Raw genomic sequence first — 7,868 nt, 5'->3', positions numbered from 1 at the left:
AAAGAAGTAAGTCTTTCCTTCATTTAATTGGTGCTTTTTTTCCCCCTGGGGGGGCGGTGTTACCGGGGCCACGTACTCCGGACTACTCCGGACCTTGCGTTCGCGAGGCAGGCGAGGGTCCCGTGGAGCTGAATCTCCGCCCTGTGCACACCCCTCTCCATTCCTATAAACGTTTTTAGTGCCGGGGATCAGTCCCCACAGAGGGGCCCGCGCCCGGGCGTGAGGGGCGCTGTGGGCCCCTTCCCGGAAGGCGGGGCGGGTGGGCGGATTTGAAAGGACCTGTCTGCCTCTGTCATTTTTTTTTCTCACTTTTAGGGTTTTGGCCAAATTGGGCGAGGGCACAAAATAACCACTTACCCCTTCTCACCGAGGAAGAGCGGGAGAAAGGGTAAGTAAGGGTGGCTCAGGGGTGGAAGGAGCTAGGACTTTCTCCTCAGAGAGGGCTTGAAAGCCTGCATGCAGCTACCCATGGGGAACTTGGTCCAAACTCTTGCTTTTCATCAGGATTGGGGAGGCCCACATTCAAAGGTCACAGGTCCCAAGACTCTACAGATTCACGTTCTGTGGGGTTGGCTGAAGTTTGACAGTTTGAGCATATATCCGTTTTAGTCCCTTGACCTACAGGAAACTGGTTTCCTTTCACCTCTTGAACTGAGATCCGTAGTCCTGCAGTTGCCTGTCCCTGTCTTTTGATTAATCCCTGAGACAGTAGGTGTTAAGGAGTCAGGGTCCTGCTTGATAATTAACAGGAGTTCCTCCAGGGAACCTTCACATTTTAAAAAAAGGACTACTAAAAAAAAATAATCCTTTAGAAAAAAAAAATCCTTTAGGACCCAAAAGCAAAATGTTAATACCGCAACAGTATTAACAGGTGTTGAAGTTCTTTTGGGATCTTCTTTCAGGATTCCAGAAAAAGGAATTTGGATGAGAGAAATTACCAGGCTGGGCATTTTTCTCTCGCCTTTCACTTTGCTGGCCTCTCACAGGCATTCTGTTCACTTGTGAAAAGTTGCTAAACAGCACATTGAAGTTGTGGGAAGTTTCCTGGGATTTTCAGTGTGATCGCTTCAATTGGTTTTTCTCTGGGCCTTTGCCATCACTTCTCCAATGCACTGCTTCCGTATTCTCTATATGGTGAAATGAAACACAGCTCCTCTCAAGTTTGGGTCTCCCTTTGTATGTGTCACATTTAAATAAACATTCTAAATTAAAATTGAGGTCAACTACGAGCAAGAATATAGTAAACCACATTCCTGACACCTGAAAACCAAAACTGCCCTCTTTGACCATCTTGTCATTGGCTGCTTGTGAACCTGCCTTAACTTGTGCACTACAAGTGACCACATAATTTATGGGAAATCAGGAAATAGTTGTTTACTGGTGATAGGTTCATATATTGATTGAGAAGATATTTATTCTCTTTTCTGCCATGTGGTGAACACATTTGTAAAAGGAAAATGGTGAAAAAAATGAGACTGTGAAGACAGCCATTTTGGGAAAGGCTTCTCACCAGTTTTCTGTGGATTTCCTGCATAATTAGGTGTAAATGGACAAGAATATCCCTATACGGCTGGTCCTAAAGGTTTGGAGTCTGTAGAGTGTTGCAGAAGAACAGTATCATTATTCTGCCTTTCTAATACTGCCAGTAATAAACTTTCAAGCATGACTGACCATGGCAATTTGTGTCTTACAATGAATAGTGTTATAGTCATTTTCCAGGGTAATAAATATATTATACAAGGATAATAATTATATGAGGAGAAGTTTTTGAACTTCCATAAGAAGCCCTAATATTATAAAACCCTGAGAGGATGGTACACTTAGGAAAATAAATACTGAAGGAGACTATTAACTTTCATGAATTTCTGTGCATTTAGCTTTGTTTCTTTATCCAACTGAGAAAAATCCTTTTGTCTTTTTCTGAGTAAAGGTCAAAACAAACTTTAGAAGTAAGTATTGCAGGGATATTAAAAGAATTGAGTTTTCACTTTGAGATGATTATTATTACCAATGTGGTGTTTACTTCAGTTTTTTATTTCCTATGTATATACACTAAATACACAATTTATATTACATATATAAATGTTACCCATATGTACAGCTTAGCATATATTGACCATATATACAGTTTCGTTATCTATTAATATGTCTGGTTCATATATGTATGTCTATAAAGAGAATATATGTTATATATCTATAAAACATAAGATACACATTTCAGTTTTTTTGTAAAATTGTAAATTTCTTCTTTTTCCTCCAGTATTTTAGCTATTTACCACTACTTACTCTACCTCAAATCCTGGCATAGAAGTATATTTCCACAGCTGGGCATGGTGGTGCACGCCTGTAATCCCAGTACTCACCTGTAATCCCAGCACTTCAAGGCTGGCAGCAGCATCACTGCAAGGTCAAGACCAGCCTGGGCTACATAGTGAGTTCCAGGGTAGTCTGAACTACATAGTGAGACACTGTCTCAAAAAAAAAAATTGCCTTTTATAGTCTTCAATTTATTTTTTTCTTGTACTGGAGACCAAGTACAGCCTTATACATGCTAGGCAAGGAAGGGTTTTACTTTTGAACTGCACCCTCAGCCCCTATAGTCTTTCAGATACTATTTGAATCCTGGCTCTTATTTTATTTGGTATGCTGCTTTGGTCTACTTAAAATTTATCTGGTCCTAACCGGGCATGGTGGCACACGCCTATAATCCCAGTACTTGGGAGGCTGAGGCCGGAAGATTGCTGTGAGTTCAAGACCAGCATGGGCTGCACAGTGAGTTCTAGAACAGTCTGAACTACATAGTGAGACCCTGTCTCAAAAAACCAAAAAAAACCCAAAAATCTGGTCCTTCATTTATCATCTGTCAGACAGAACAGTGAATATATATAATAGTTTGTAAAAAAACGGTTCCTGGCATGTAGCTAGTTAATTCCCCTCCATGTTTCTTTATCTGATTGCCCATTACTTTCCTATGATCCTCCTTTTGGTATCAGAAAAGATGCTAAGCCTCCTGGGCATATGTATTTTCACAGTAGATCACGTGCTGTATCTGATCCTGGAATTTCTGAGGCAAGGACTGACACCAGATGTAGCTCCTTTCCCCCTATCAGATCATTCTGCATTCCCGCTTAAAGAATGTCAGCTTGAAAAATGAAGGGAAAAGGTTTCTGTAATATGTTTAAAAAGCTCTGACACTGTTACCAAAGTGAGAAAGACATAATACTGCATTTAGCTCAGTGCTTAAAGTTGGGAGTTCTATTTCAGTAATGTCTTTGGTTTATAAGAATTACAATAAAAATGCTGAGGCTTCATGTCCAAACTGTCATGATTTTGCCTAGTTGCGGGTTTAATATACAGCTAAGCTGTGTATTTAGTGTGTCTAAAACTGCTCTGGAAGCTGAGAAAGACAAGTCCACAGACATCTGATTTCACACCAGACATCTGGTTTCACTCTCCTAAGGAGTACATTCTGTCAGTAGATTATAGGCATATCAGCTGTACTGCTATAGTCCAAGGCATTTCTATTAAAGCTCTGGTCTATAGGGCTTAGGGTGATGTTTTATTCAAATGACAGCACACTGAAAATGAGCACCTGGTCAGATAAGCACATTTCCCACATGTGTCTTCTACTGTCATTGTTCTCATAAGTTAGCAAGACAAAATAGTTTCTATCCTTGGTGATTTTTACATTGAGGTTTTTTAGAAGTAAAAATATTCTTAAAAGCCTCAATAAAAACCCTCATACTATACATTTTAAAGTCCATTATTATTTGTAATTTTAAGTCAACTTAAAGTAATAAAGCATTTAATAAGCATTTAGAGTTCCAGGTCAGGACACCAAGGTTTTTAAAAACTCATTGTGTACCCGTTACGTTACTAGTGGTAATGATTAACTAATCTATATAATAATAATTTTTGAAGAAAATTGTATTCTTGGGTCCAACCTAGAATGGCTAGATCACATCCCCCTCTATTTCGAGGTAGTGATGGTGCATAGAAAGGCCCTGGATGCTGTCAGTTTGGGATGGGCTCTGTCACCGTTTAGCTGCTGTGACTGGCCACAAATTTCCCAACTATAAAATAAGATTATTGTAGTTACTGTGAGACTGATTGTAAAGTAGCAAAATGTCTGCCATAAAATAGATCCTTAACACATAGCTATTTGTTTTTTCCTTCTAGGTCCTTCCTGGTTACAGGAAAATACCCTCCCATTTGTCATCCTGACTAACCCACTAACCAGGGCTATGGCTCCAATGGAGAGGAGTTGCTCAGGGTATCTGGGATTTGGTAGTGGGGCCTGGGAAAGGGACGTGCAGAGTAATGGCAGAGGGACGTACTGGTGAGCTGAGAAGTCCTTGGACTTTTGCTCAGCCCATGGACTTAGCTCAGTGAACTGCTTGACTCACAGAAAGAACCATCTTTAGAACCTTCTTTTTCTCTGTCTGTTGGTCTTTTGCGCTGTCCAACTGAGAACTCTTATCTCATTTTCTGCTTAGTTTAATACAACTTTTTTCTTTGATATTTTCATAATACCTGAATAACTATACATTCTACATTTTTATGAGTAAGGCATAACAATAAATGTTCAGTGGGTCCTTGGCTTACAAACTCAATTCGTTCCTGAGGGCTGGTTTTAACTCAGGCTGGTCAATTGCCTTCAAAGCCTCCTGTACCATTTTAGGCCATACTTCCAGACAGATCTCAGTATCTTTAGAGAGACATTGGCCCAGGATTTCTCAGTTAACCCCATATAGGAAAGAATGTTATAATGTTCTTTCCAGAACTCTTTAAGGGCTAAATCTGTATCTGAGAGCATCTGGAAGCACAAGTGGCCGGCATTTGGGTCATAACTCAAGACTGTGGCCATAAGTTAAAACTAAAATTCTACTCGTAACTCAGGTTGTTTGTAAGTCAGGCTGGTTGTAACTCGAGGATCCACTGTTGTTTCTTAAGATTGTTTTTTCCTTATATGTTCAATTGTTTTTCTTGCCCTTTTGTTGGTTTACAGTTCAGTCATGAACTCACCCCCACTTTAAAAAATTATGTTTTATGCATTGGAGTAGTGCTGAGGTTATAAAGATGAAAAGTCACTGCTTAACCAAGGAGCTTAAAGTTTAGTAGGATGATGGATGTCTATATACAGTTTAAATATAGTCTGTTATTTGCTGTACTGGAGGTAGGTTTAAGTGCAATGGAAACTTAGCAAAAGCTCTTGATCCTCAATGGAAATGCCAGGGAAGGATTTTAGTGGTAGTTGTGTTTGGGCTGAGACTTGAAAGCTGAGTAAGAGTGGGCAGCTAGAAAAATAGCCGAAAGCATTTCCAAGGGGAGCTAAGAGCATGAGCGGTTGTGTGGTTCTGTGAGAACATAGCATGTTCTGTATGTAGGTCAGTCATGTTAGCATGTGAGGGGCTAGGTCAAGAGTGAAAGCAAATGAAGCTAGATAGTCAATTTAATTTTAGTATATGTGCTGCCGAAGCGAGCACTAGATAGTCATTTCAAGGTGCACTTCCTATCCTATGTGTACTAGTGAATCGCTGAAAAATAGTGAGAGAGCACGGCTGTGAAGGAGGCCATTGAGAACGGTGTGTTAGTATGGAAAAGAGATTAAGAGGTCAGACAAGGATGTAGTGAGAGAGAAGTCAGAATGTCAGGAAAATATTTAGTACGAGGGAGAACTGATTTGTGACTGTCTGAAAGTAAAGCTTGTGGGAAGAATGAGCATGCTGGAATACTTTTTAGGTTTCTGGATAGTGACAAGGGAAAGAAAAGAGGAAATGAGTACGAGGGAGAAGATGAGCTGAGCTTTGGACATGTGTTTACCATGCTTGTGGCGTGTCACTGGTTAGTTGGAGGTGTCTAGAAGACATCTTGATATGCATCATGGAACATTGCAAGAGATTGCAGAGGCTGGCGATAGTTTTCTGAGTAGTTGAAGGGATGGGTAAGGATAAAAGTGTTAGAGGAGCTACATAGGAAAAGAAGAGAAAAGGGCTAAAAGTAAGTTTAGAGAAATATTTAAATGTAAAAGACAGACAAGAAAGGGAAAGCTGCAAAGATGCTAAAGAGAATTAGCCAGAGAGCCCAAGAGAAAAAGTAAAGTGAGCTTTTCAGGCCTACAGCCCAGAGAAGTTTAAGAAGTAGAATCCAGTTAAATAATGCTGTAAATCCAATAGGATGAAGAATATAAAGTATCTGTTAGGAGTCTATGGCTTCTGGGAATGGTGGGGGGCAGAAACTGTCATGGTTAAAGGGGTGATAGGAGAATAGGTAGGACAGGCAGTGGACATGCTTGGGTCTCTCAGGATATTTGGTCAGTAACTTTTATTGTATACATGTAAAGTATTTAACGTTATGTTACAGCATACACATAGATAATGAAGTGGTTGCTATGGTGAAAAATATTGACATTCATCGTTTCATGCAATTCCAGTCCCCACCTAAAGTACTCATTTAGCAAAAATCCCTACTACAGTATTAATTATAGTACTCATGTTGTATATTGGATCTCTAGACTGATTGATCTTACATATTTGCTAGTTTGTATTCTTTGGTTTATATCTCACCATTTCTTCCTCTCTCCATTACCACTACTTTATTCTGTTTTTTAAGATTCCACATATAAGTGTGGTCATTCCATGTATAAACCAGCATTTCTTTTTGTGTTTAGTCTATTAGCATAATCTATTCCAGGTTCTTCTTTGTTGTGGCAAGTGGCAGGATCTCTGTTGATCGCTTTTTAAAAGACTGAATAATATCTTATTGTATATTTATGCCACAGTTTCTTTATCCATTCCTGGGTCTGTGGATACTTATGTTGTTTCCATAACTTCACATTCTTTAGGATAGATACTATCAAATATGCAGGAGACAATCAGTGTTATGTTGGAGAGAAGGGAACCCTAAAGCACCACTGGTGGTAAAGGAGATGGGTATAGCCATTATGGAAAGAGTGTAGAGTTCCTAAAGAAATTAAAAATAGGATTATCACGTGACCCAGCAGTCCCTCTTCTGGGTATATAACCAAAGGAAATGAAATCATCACTTTGTATAGATTCCAATTGCAAAATCTAAAAGTTATCCAGGGAGTTCTAACATTTAGCTTCTAAAATTACCCAAGAATGAGAAAGAATGACCACTTCTGCAGACTGATATTTTTTTTTTCAGCTTTAATTGAGTTTATTGGTACATTGTAGGGATACAGTACAGTTACATTCAAGTACAGTTACTCATTGTTGGGATCTTGTACCTCTACATGACAAGTCTTGATTCTCATTTTTTCCCCTTACCTCTGCCCTCCCTTCACCCACTCCTCCCCTCCCCATCTACACACTTTATTTTCATCTTTTCATTTTCTCACATTTTTTTCTTTTCCCTTTTTACCCTTCCCCTACCCATCCCACCTTCCCTACACCTTTAACTCCTTTCTTCCCATTTCTCAATGTCAGTAATCTTATTAGAATCTTATGCATTGTTGCAGATTATTCATACCAGGGAAACTTCGGTATTTACACATGTGTGACTTATTTATTTCACTTAGGAGTATATCTTCAATATGTATCCATTTTCCTATGAATGAATCTATTTTCTCGTTCTTTATGGCTGAGTAATATTCCATTTTATAGAAAAACCACATCTTCTTTATCCAGTTTCCAACAGATGGGCAAATGGGCTGTTTCCAAGATTTAGCTATTACAAACTGTGCTGCTATAAACATGGGTGCACATACTTCTCTGTGATATGATTCTTTTAGTTCTCTTGGAAAGATACCCAGCAGAGGGATGGCTGGGTCAAATGGAACCTCCAGTCCAAGCTCTTTGAGGTATCTCCATATTGATTTCCATAGTGGTTGCACCAGTCTGCACTCC

At 39.4% G+C, this 7,868-nt stretch overlaps 1 protein-coding gene across 7 annotated transcripts in view; it reads left to right on the top strand.

The window, feature by feature from the left end:
• Positions 1-212: 212 nt before the first annotated feature.
• Immp2l (inner mitochondrial membrane peptidase subunit 2) overlaps positions 213-7,868 on the top strand; it is a 980,466-nt gene continuing 972,810 nt past the window's right edge. For 2 of the 7 annotated variants that reach the window (XM_033756947.1, XM_033756948.1), the window contains exon 1: positions 230-388. The gene's annotated coding sequence lies outside the window, so the exon portion shown is untranslated. Of the gene's footprint in view, positions 389-7,868 lie in introns of all 7 variants that reach the window. The other 5 variants (XM_010643389.3, XM_033756935.1, XM_010643388.3 and 2 more) reach the window with 5 other exon arrangements.

Source organism: Fukomys damarensis, unplaced genomic scaffold (genome assembly GCF_012274545.1).
Source record: "Fukomys damarensis isolate Sample0158 unplaced genomic scaffold, DMR_v1.0_HiC HiC_scaffold_4, whole genome shotgun sequence".
In the NCBI taxonomy this organism is placed as follows: domain Eukaryota; kingdom Metazoa; phylum Chordata; class Mammalia; order Rodentia; family Bathyergidae; genus Fukomys; species Fukomys damarensis.
This window is presented reverse-complemented; position numbering and strand designations above follow the sequence as displayed.